Raw genomic sequence first — 12271 nt, forward strand, 5'->3', positions numbered from 1 at the left:
TTCATAGTGCTACTTAATTGTCTGTATCATCTACTGGACCGAAGATTTATTATAGTTGTAGAATGTAAAATTTGAACCGTGATAACGACAACAATTTTTATTATACCATAATGTGTTTTTTTTTTCTATAGCGTACAATTTCAAAGAAAATAATAATTTTCAAATAACTTTTCAAATGTATTCGTTTCGTTATTCTAATACTTATGAACGAGAATGCGTGTTATTAATTTACATTCTCCATCAAAATATCTAAATACAGCAGCTTTGAAACGTTGATTCTCTAGTTGCACATAGCACGAACGGTTTCAAGGGTGTCGCAGCGAAAGTAATTAATGCGTGGCATAAACTTGCGTCGTTGTTAATAATTTCAAATTGCATTGCTCAAAACGAGGACGATGTATATAGTGTATCACTCTATACGAGGACACGTGTTTCCCTTTGTTTCAGAATATCGAAAATTAATGCTCGATGCTTAATGTAAAACAGCCGAGTTATGAAAGCAAGCTAATTTGCCAGGTTCTTTTCCAACTCGTAACGCTTTCATCCTCGAAAAGTTAATTACGTTTTTACTTCAATCTTAAATTCGCCTTCTTCCATTCCTTCTCGTTGAGTAATTGAGTTTAAGTGCAATTGAGGGAAGATGCGTGCTTAATATAATCCCTAAATCGATGAGTCTCTCCCAGAGGTTGAGTTCAGACGTCGGTGAAGGGTAATTAAAAGAATGAAATGAGAAAGAAAATGATGTTTGAACGTTCGATGCCAGTCGAGGCCTTCCCCTTTAACGAGAGGCGCTTTTCTGTTTAATTTCTCGTTTCCCCGGCAAGTGGCATCAGTCGCCAGCCAGCCACTCCACTTGTCTTTTCGTTAAATGAATCGCACCTGAGCACAGACCTCGCCAGGTTTAATCCTCCGAACGTAACATTTGTTAACGTAAATTGAAGAACGCTTACACGAATTTTGAAGCTAAGTGTGGCATTTTGAGAAGGTATACTTAAATTTTCGAAAATCTGTATACACATTGTCTCGTATTTTAAGAGTTTTATTTATTTGTTATTTTGCAAACACACATATTATTTGCGAGAGTTTGATCAATCGAGTAATTATGATTCGATTATTTGATATTTTAATTTCACCATTTGCGTGTCTTTTGTCTTTTGAGAGAGAATCCTTTGAATTTTCAGAGTTTTAATTTACGAATGTCCAATTTTTGCACGCACAAATATTCTGACTGCCATGTTCTCTGAGCTTAGAGTATTTAAATATTCGAATTTCCAATCTTTGAAACTTCTAACTTGCTAAATTTCCAAATTACCAAAGGCAAAGAATGTTCAGGAAATTGCTGGTATCCTGGAGGAAGGGCAATTGGAAATAAATGTCGTTGTTTAAATTCCTGGAGATCTTCTGATACACGATCTTTGACGTTCGTGTTGACCTTTGCAGGTTTTCACGTGTGGAACGCTAGCGTAGCCAAAATGAATGCAAGTTTCCAACAAGAATAGATTAGTGAAGAATAAATCAAAGGTTAAAAGTGGAAAGTCACGGGAGATGTTTCTATTCGGTGCTACTTCTTTGTTACGAGTACTCTTCGATCTCAACAAAAGACTAGAAATGTGTTGCACGATCTTTTCATTAAAAACGTTAATATTCACCTAAACATAACGGTAGGTATTTCTTTCTAAAAATTATTCGTATTTTATTTCTATAAAAAAACTCTATTCGCACGTAACATGTATAAATTCAAAATTTATTTATTTATAAATAAAGTCAACAACAGAAAGTTTTTTACCGTTCATAACGTTGTTTATAAAATTGCGTAATATTCTACATAATTAATCGATTTTAACGTAATACAACAACAAAGACAGACGAAAGTTATACTCATTCGACAGAATGGACAGGGTCGTCATTTAGAAGTTCATGACCGTGAAAATGGTGGTCTACGATGACATCGAGAACACCCCTTCATTGAACAGAAACTACGCGATGACCTAACAGGGGCGCTTCCATTGAAATAGAAGACTGGTGTCTTAAAAATTTTCAAGGTCTGGGTGGACAAAAATATCTCAACAGGTTCGTACGTCACTCGTAGATCTGACCTTTCGATTGTACCCTTCGCGAGAAAGACTTATCTCTTACGCTATAGATATGCTTACAAGTAATTGTTATTTTTAAATGATACACTAAAAGCTTAATTATCCTCAATACGATTTTACTGGCAACTAAGATCAAACGATAACGAATAAATAACCAACTTGAGGAATCTTATTTAAATATTCACAGTTCATTTTATTACTTTTAGCTTGCATGGATTAATTAATAATCGTATACGATTGCAATTTATAGTAAGTACTCTAGAAATGAATTTATTACGCCAAACAGGACGATAATTACGTATCTTTCTCCATTGACAATTTTTTAAAAATGTGTCTACGTATATCGAACCAAACAAAAATATTCTAAGATGTCTGAAACAATCGAAGGCGTGGAGTGAGTATATTATACTAAAAAAATTGGTCAATTTAATAACGAAAAAAAAAGACGTTGTAGCTGGAAAATCACAAGCCACGCGAACGGACTGCAAAATCAGCCCTACGAAGAGAAAGTGAAGAAGTCAAGGTCGTCCCTTGGTTTAAAGAGGAAACTTTCCTTTTACAAACGAGGAGACGATGCCCCCGAGAAATTTCTAAAAATACAGTCGCGATGTATCTTCATCAGCCTTCATCCCGAAACATCCTCGGTTGAACCACCCTCGCAATACATTATTAAACGAGCCTGTTCCCTCACTCTTTTCTTCTGCTTCTCCTCCACTCTCCATCGCTTAACGTGACGAGAAAATCAACCGTCCCAGCAATTTACTTTCGCGATAAAAATTAAAGGGCTCTTTCTCTCGAGCTAACTTTCCTACGTGAACAGAATGATTCGTTGCAATTGTGCAAAATAAAAGAAAGAAAGAGAAAGAGAGAGAGAGAGAGAGAGAGAAGAGGCGAGATCCTAAGCAAAGTCTATTTTAACTCTTTCAATATTAAGTATACGTAATATGTGTATGTATGTATATATAATGAGTTATGTAATTAGCTGATACGAACATTTATGCAAATTCACGTTATTGCGAATATAATTAAAGATATGGAATCTACCAGAGATTTGCTTAAGTTACTAAATATAATGAATACTATACTTTTAATATTCAGTACATTGGAAGAGCCATAGCGATTAATAAATACTATTTTTTGTAAAATAGAACTCCCTAATTGTTACAAAAACAACAAATCGTAATTGTTTTGTCGTTTCGAGTTAATCGAAACGACAAACTTGAACAATTATGAAAATTAGAGGGTACGATACTTCTAAGAATTGAGGTACGCGATGAAATCCCAATTCTCAAAATCTTCATTCACACCGCCTACGATCTTTGACCTGTCGTTTATCGACAAAAGGGATATTTTTCCAGAGAACCGGCAGCTCTGGAAAGATAGGAATGCCGAATGGCTTGACACTGATAAAATTCGTTTTCCAAACATCTACTACGCTTAATCAGCTCTCAGCCTCGATTTAAATCGTTCAGGCGAAACCAAGGGGTTGCTTTGCATGCGAAAATTCTCTCTGGGGGAAAATGGACGACAAATGGGGAGGAAGCCAAGGCCCCGAAAATTCACGGACCAAAGTTTTCCAAGCTGTGGAACAGAGAGGTGGCAGCTGAGGCGAATATATAGGAAAGGGATGAAGATACGAGGGAAAGAAAGACCCGGAGTAGGGTAGCGGTATCATTCTCGCTACACGGCCGACCTCCAAATTCCCCAAGAACACGCACGTGGCCCTTGTACGCTCGTGCTTCTTCCTTTCCAAGGACGAAACATTTTCACCAGGCTGAAATGGTAGCGTGGCCGTTCGAGGAGGGTTCGAGAGATAGAAATCTGAAGTCTCTGCCGTGTGGTAGGGTAAGAAGGTTCATTAATCACGGTCGGCTTGAAAGCAAAATCCACCAATTCGATCGACTGACAATCGTCGAAACGATGTTCAAGGAAAGTTTAATTATGTTTGTTAGGGAAATTAATCGCGCGATTTACAAGATACGACGTTTCAGCTTTTATCGCTTCATATGACGCAATCAAATTATAGGTGTTATTGATCTGCTATATGGTCTATTATATACAGGGTGAGTCAGTGTAACCGGCAGATATTTTAATTAAGTTAATTATTAATTACTAATTTTAAGTTAATAAATAGATAAACTGGCGGCTCTTTGGTATATAAATAAATTGATACCTTTTGCGGTGATTGCTCAACTGCATCGACTAATGTCATAAACGATGTACGGCGTCACTTAGAAAGCTCTAAGATGCCTCGATATCTCGCAAAATATAAGATGTTAAAAAGTTAAGCTATATTTGCCGGATCAGACCTCCCTAATACGATCAATTTAATTTCGAACATTTTTTTTGATAAAGTCGATAGGTAACGAGTTATATCAGCTGGTCGTTCTTACTTGCTCAGTCTGCACGAAATAATTTGGAATTCTATGATTTTATATTCTATGATCCTGTAATTCGTTTCAAAATAAACGAAAATCCAATAAAAATCTGCAAATGAGGTTGCTGCATCTGCTGGATTCACGACCTTGCGTTTTAATTGAAATTCTATCGGAACGAGCCTGCGAGAAGATAAAATCTCGTCAACTAATTATTTCGTTTTTCTTCTACCCCGTTAACAGAACTTCTTGTCGCCAGGGAGACACGGACATTCCTTTTGAATTTAATTACCAAATATTCAAAGGAGAGGAAGAAGTAGGAAGCTTCAACTTTCAACGAAGGTCGGTGTTTTCCAACTTTTTCATCGTAGAGAAGTTTTTGTCAATTTGGAAAATCGTGTTTGCCATTGAACAGAGGAAGAAAGAAACGAGAAAAGACAGCCGCGAATTAGAAGCAAAGAAAACGTGTCTCTGATAAGCTAAGGGCCAAGGCCAAACGAACTCGACGACGAAGTGGAATTTACTCGTTCAAAATCTTTCCTCCGCTGTTTTTCCTCGATTTCTTAATACGTTTGTCGTCACTTGGAAATCCTGCATAATCCGCTTTTAACTCGTCTTTTAAATACACAACGTACATTCTTCGCGCATTTGCATTATGAAAATAAGCCACTTGCAGAGATTTGAAAAACAAACCCTCACGTGGTATAGTTAATTTAAGACGCTTGATTTTAAGATCTTCTTGTAACGTTACTCCGCCAAAACTACTCGACGCGATACGAAAACTCACGTACAGTAACTCGCAAAGCGATTCGAATATTTATATCGTAGAACAAACATCGTAGAACATTACAGTACGCAGTCGCTATAGTGATTAGCACGGTGAAATTTTAAACCAATCTGAAAATATACTTATTTTTCACTTTTACTAAATACTTTTTTTTTTACCAAAAGTTGGAAAAACAGTACGAGTAGTTTTGCTCTAAACATACGACTAAAAGGTTCTCGTGAATGTTGAAATACTTTGGCAAGCCATGGTATGTTTTGTAATTTCTCGGAATACGTTTATACAGGTTGAATTTTGATATCGTTGGAAGAAGTTTATCGCAGTGAAAATTCTTGCCTGATAATAATGCGATTTAAGAGCGAGAAACTTAGCCACTCTGCTTATTCTTTCCCGAGGGTAGCCTCCTTTTTTGTTAGATCGTTGTAGACCCCATCAAGGGGCTAGAAATTGCCTCGAGACCCACCGAGGGAATTTTTGTAGAAATTGGATAAAATCGTTTCTCGCGACGTCTTGGACCCTTTCGTTTTCATTGTAATCTGACTTGATTTTTACAAACCTTTTTTATCTGCATACAACCGCGTAAAAAGCAATCTTCAGGCTTTTATTATATCGTATTTCGTGAAATTCCATTTTCAATTAACCCTCTTCTCGCAACCTATCTCTTTACGTTTGTCAAGATAAAAAAGCTGAAACGTCATGTACGAATATTCCGGCTACTTCCAAACATTATCATTGACTGTAATTGGTGTCGCCGGATCGTCGATTATTCACAATGGTTCCACTTAAATTACCCAATGTTTGCGTAATTTGCTTTAACACGTGGCCTGTATTTCACAAAATACTCGAACGCTTATTAGACTTTGAACGATACGATTTTTCTAGGGACTGAATTTGGAGCAATGGATAATTAACGAAAGAAGGATAAAATATTTAATAAAAACGATGGCAAGCTGTTATAAAAACAACGGGAAATACGTGACTAATTAACTACTAACAGATAATTATTTATTTTCATTTAGCATATGCTCTGAAAAAATTATGTTCGGTTAATCATCGGTAATGTTTACCGCGTATGATATAAAACGTAAATTAAACTTGAGAGTAACCGAACTCGAAGCTGATCTAAATGATCATCTAATGATACCGGTTGAAAATTAAATTTATTAAATATAAATAATTACGTTTATATAATTACTCGTTGTATTAGAAATTATTCATAAAATAACACAGAGGAGAATGAACAATCTGCTTGTGCGTTTTATAGAAAGAAAACCTGAATAATTTTTTCGCCACTCCCGCATCGAACAGTGCGCAATTTTTCCACCTCTAAACACGTCGACAGCTCGTCCGAAACGAAACCCACCAAGTATGCAAATATTGTGTCCATACCGTGGCCACTGATAACCATAAGATGGATGGGAGCTTACATAAATCAATAAAACAAGTAAATAAGAAAGGACAAAAGCCAAAGCGAAGAACAGAAACGCGAACAGTTGGTAAAAGCTTCGAACTGAGCTTTTCTATTCTCCCTTTTCTTGATGTGTCTCTCCACGTGGCTCGATAAAGTCAAGCCGTGCACGCGTGCGGTTTGTTTCCAATTCTTCGACGACAATGCGCGTTTCTCTTTTATTGATTTTCATTTCCCCTTGCCGACCTTTCGTCAAACTGCGAAACAATCGGTCTGTTTTCCACGAGAACGCGTAACCTGCTTCGTTATCGCGGATGACGAACGTCCTTGCCACTGTCAGATATCTGCTCTATACGCACCTTCGTTTAATTCATGTAATCAACAGAACTGTCTCGTTCCTCGTCGACCGACTCGCTTAATTGTTGCAAATTATCACGAATTCGCCAAGCGTAAGGAACTCACACCCCTCGATCGCGAATCGTACGATCTAATTAATTTCTATCGCCCCACTGCACACCCTCCTATTTGAAATCGTGTCTCAAACAAGTCAGCGTTGTATTACGCTCGTAAATCATTTCGATGATATTCGTTTCGACCGATTATTTAGGCGTGCAGATGATTTATTTTGATGAGAACTAGAGAAGACGTTAATTTTCACCATTTGACATTTTTTTCTTTTTTTTTTTTTTTTTTTTTTTGACAGTGCGAATTTATTGGTGCAATTGTTTGTAACGTAATTATTCATACAGATACAGATACTGGTAAAACAGAATTTGGAGAAAGATAATAAGCCGATGAGGTGACAATAACGTTTTGATTTTAAAGGACTTCTGAGAATCGATGCAAGCAGTTAATTCACTAAACGCGTTAAACGGTCACGAGATATAAATCCAACCGCGCCACCCTCTTGTATCTTAAATTATTCCACAACCAGTGGTACAATTTTCATTCTACAATGCCATAAAACCTCGAGAAAGATTGTAAAGATTCCAAAGAATCGTTCTAAAGGAAAAGATTTTTAATTTATAAATTCATAGTGATTTTTATCGCTAAGAAGAATTTATTGCTCTTTCTAGAGTTATCTGATTCTGTAAAATGTTGAAGAAAAAAGAAACCATCTGAACTTTCTCCCGCCTTGCTTCCTGATATAAAGGTATCTCGAAGGGAAAAATTAACTTATACGAGAAAAGATAAAGTTCATTGTTCACGAGTGTTAATTATTACAATAACGTTTATTAATAATAATTTACAAGAAAACATTGAAAAATCGATCATTTTTCTGCTGAAATTCCCTGATCCTCGGTTTCAATGCCAAGCCGTATTTTACACTCGTTCGTGCATGTATACGCCGGAAAAATCCGCTTCCACTTAATAGGTAGATATACAAATTAGTTGGAATTCCGATGATTCTTCACGCGCTCGTGGCTTCACTTACGTTCCCGCGGCCGTCTTCCACGTGCAACATTTACGCTGTGCAAACGTTTAACGTAGAATAGAAAAAGTAATGATATAGATTCACGGGTGAAGGCCAAAGGAAAACGGCACGTGAATGACAATCGTGCGTTATCAGCAGCATGGCGCAAATAGTCGTATTAGCGTTAGGAAACGGTGCGTCAGCACCACCAAGTTCAAGGACAACTCTCCACGTGATCACGTATCTTGCCTCTTGAATTATTCAGGGAAACGAAAATTTTACGGGAAACAAATTCGTAAACACAAGTTCCACGCACCTGATTCTATAGACGTTTAGGAACGATCTTTCTTGTACGTTTCAAAGTCAGACGTAAAATTTATAACGTACCATCGTCGTTGTATCATTTGCGTACAAATTATTTAGAATGATCATGGAAATCCAACTAATTTGTTCGTGAGAATGCAATCCTTCGTTTGGTTCGTGTGATCCTGTGGCAGTTGCGTTAAGATTGACAACGATATGCAAAGTTAAAACGTCAGGACAAATTGTTAGAGGTTTAATAGTTCATAATTTCAAAACGAGGTACTTAGTCGATGCAACGTAGTTTGTAGATTATGATAACGAAACGCGGTCTGCGCGGCGCCTTATGCTTGAAATCGAGCTGCGAAGCAAAGTAATCTTATTTATTGTTTACTTCAAGGGCATTGTCAGTGGAAAATCGACGCGAGCGGAATTCTTCCGAGAAATTAAAAATCGTATCACCTGTACCATTAGAAAGGGACGCGTTAATTCATTAATTTCATCAATTATACGACATTGTACAACGATTTTGAATCGGTCACAGGATAAAAATTTCAACAAAAATAGGATGGATCGCGTTAAATTATGTTTATGCGTTATTTATATAACTTATCGATTCTAATTCTATCGGCTTCTAATCATTGGCGGCAGCAAAGATTACAAGAAAAATCGCAATGGACAAAGAATCGAACATTGATACATCGATACATTGAGTCATATTACGTTTACGCAAAAATAATAGCGCCTATATATATATGGAGCAAGCATTACTCAGCGATTGATATCATCCTTTCCGTGAAATCGTACACGCAGCCGTATATCTAAGACGATTGAAAGAAAATCGAGATGAAAAACCGGCGCGGCGCCTAGATGTGTATCGCGTTTAATCTGACAGAAAAGCCGGCGATAACGATAAGGGGATTCCATAGTGTTGGAGTTAAGATCGATACTACGATCGGTTTCTCCGTGTCGAGAAAAAAGGAAAATATTAGAAAGGACGTAGAATGAAGAACGATAAGAGCGATATAAAGAAACGTGACTTTTTGAACCTACTACTTGTGTAGTTTCATCGTTGAACAATATTTCAACGGCGTCAAGAAAAATAATTGAACGAATCGATTTTAATGAATTAATCTTGTTTGCGTCGTTTTTAATTACTGCGGATTCCACTATTCTAATATGATGTATATATACATACATGCTTCGAACGAAACACGACATAACTGTAAAATACAAATGCAACGATGCATGAACTAATAGAAAATTTGTGGGAAAATTACTAGAACTCTTCTAGTTACCGAGCTATCGAAAATTATTTTCCAAGATAATGTTTAATACTTGATGAAAATAAATGTAACATTTTATTTGGAATTTCACGAACAAGAGATATAAATATAATTACATGTATGACGTGAAAATAAATTTTCTGTGATATAAAAATGATTCGTTAAAATCAGTCGTACGACTACGTCTGTAGAATTACGAAGTTATATTACACTCGAAAAAAAAGCTAATCGTAAAATTCCCGATAAGTTTTATTCCATTAGTAAACAATGCTTGCGCGTTTCTAAATTTCAAAATCGCTTATGCGTGATACGCTAAACAGAAAAATGCCGAACCATTGATAAAAGTTTAACGAGTTCTATTGATAAAGAGCTAACGAAAGTATCGAATAGTACAAACAACGAGAAGGATTCAAAACGTAGTAACGTGGCTGGTAAATTGTGAACTTGTTTAAAACGCGTAGACTAGTCGAGAGAATCACCAACGTTTCGTCCTCTGTCCCGTCGTCGTGCAACGGATCAACGCGAAATTTTTCAAGTTCCATCGGCAAGGTCGTGAATATTTTCTAGCCAATTGGAAACTCTGTCGTATTTCCATCGCGATGTTTCGCTTACGACACACAGACCAAGCTACTCCGGTCACATGTTAGTCGTGCACGTGAATCTTATTGAACACTCAACTTGTCGGCGATGTGTATACACGGACGTATTATTCACGTAACGCGAGTACCAAAGTTCTTGGTAACGTAAGGTCAATCGTTTCTGGTGGCAAACACACAAGCCGTGTAACGCAAGCCTATTCAAATGCAACGAAACAGACTACCTTGGCAGTGAGAAAATGCATTATGCAAGCTGGCGCGTAGCAAAGAAGCGTCGTTCGATTGGCCTATAATGATATGCAATTAAAGTACGTTGTTAACGTCGTTCACGGTAAGGGTATGGCTTTGCATCCTAACATTCCACGTTCGATTGTCCTACGTTCATGGAAATGATGTTATTTTAAGGTTCAACCTGAAGCCTCCTTCGGATTAGTTGAATTCTCCACACGATGAAAGTCGTCAATTAAAATGATGAAAGGAAACAGTCGACAAGGATCAACGGAAACATTAAAAATATCAGAAACTTTCGTCTAGTAGAACTTGGTTCAGATTAGTTGAATTATATTGCTGAAAATAATTGAAGGATTAATAATATGAATGCTTCTTGCCTAGTAGATCAGTTGAAAAAACGAAAGTGAAGAATGACGCCAGATGGAACGTTAACCTTTTAATTAAAAAAACAGAAAAAATGAGCAAGTCCTATGGGCTTGGCATGTTACACAGATTGACATGTTACACGATAAAAATCTCAGGCTTAAGTGGAATAGGACGTTACATTACAGCGTCTCATTTAATTACTTCCGTTTAAAGTTATGTGGCCAAACTTTTCGTGTTATTACGAAACGTGATTGACAATGGTTCACTGAAGATCTTGTAACAGTTTCTCCGTTAAATTCGATTTCATTCGAAGTCGAATAACAAATTGTTAAATAAAATCCGTTTGAAACGTGTACGTTTTTATCAAGTTTCCTAAATTTATCGCTTGTTAATACAGGACAAATAGTATATAGATATAGCTGAAAGACTTTTAGATTTATGATGCCGATAGAATATTCATAACACAATCTGGATGGTGAGGGAAAAATGTTTGCATGATATAGCTCGATTATGGAAATAATTACTATGAGAAACTGCCGGTAAATTTCCATCTGATAATTAACAGCTTTAAAAACCTTTATGTTATGAACTACAAACAAATGTATAACGCCAAGAAAATACTAACAGCGCAGTATTTATCACAAAATTCTTGAATAAATCGTTAACAATTTACGAAACTGAACTCTTTGTTAATACCCTGTTTAACATTTCCCCGTAATTTATACGTATATTATTACCACTTCTATCAACTACAACAACGTCGAAAACAAGCACGAAAGATTGTGAAATGATCGTATTATAAAATAAAACGAAGGTTAATGACAAAGCATACATAGAACGACAATCAAACTACCGATAGGACAATGGAAAAATAAGTATTTTTATAGAGGAATATTCATGGAATTGGTTATCAGGAGGAGACGGCAATATGGTGGCATCGACCGTGCGATATGATAAGAGACGGGCATTGTCTTCTCTTTAACCCTGAACTCGAGTACAGCAATGGAGAAGTAAGAATGCGAGTAACGAACGACGGCAAATTACATTCTCACGCGTTCGCAACGCACATAACGATCCCAGGATATCCTGTCATCGAGCCTGACCCTCTTCGATTTCCAGTAGACACAGACGCGAAAGTAGGTCGAGGGGATTGCCATGGGCACACCCTATAGGACGAAGCTCATGAATGGTGTACTCACTGTCGCTTTTCAACGGATAACGACCCATATAAATAGAGGAAAGTTTCGTTGTCACAAAGGAACAAGTCCCCCCTTATTGACCCACAAGATCGCGTTTTTTTGATACTTCGCTCGATATAATTGGATTACTCCGTGGCATGAAAGTGAATCATGCTTGGACAAACTTGGGAAATATCGGTGGAACTTTTCTACTTATGGCTCTTAATCATTTCGATACAT

General features: G+C 36.8%; 2 long non-coding RNA genes across 2 annotated transcripts in view; one reads left to right on the top strand and one right to left on the bottom strand.

Annotated features, from left to right (window-relative positions):
* Positions 1 to 12271, bottom strand: part of LOC117208828 — a 56743-nt gene that overhangs the window by 10621 nt on the left and 33851 nt on the right. The gene's annotated exons all lie outside the window — the stretch shown is intronic.
* LOC117208829 lies at positions 9897 to 10915 on the top strand. Its single transcript, XR_004487780.1, has 2 exons — positions 9897 to 10587; positions 10662 to 10915. It is a non-coding gene; the product is annotated as an uncharacterized LOC117208829 (long non-coding RNA).

This window comes from Bombus bifarius, unplaced genomic scaffold (genome assembly GCF_011952205.1).
Source record: "Bombus bifarius isolate JDL3187 unplaced genomic scaffold, Bbif_JDL3187 scf7180000008162, whole genome shotgun sequence".
NCBI classification, from domain to species: domain Eukaryota; kingdom Metazoa; phylum Arthropoda; class Insecta; order Hymenoptera; family Apidae; genus Bombus; species Bombus bifarius.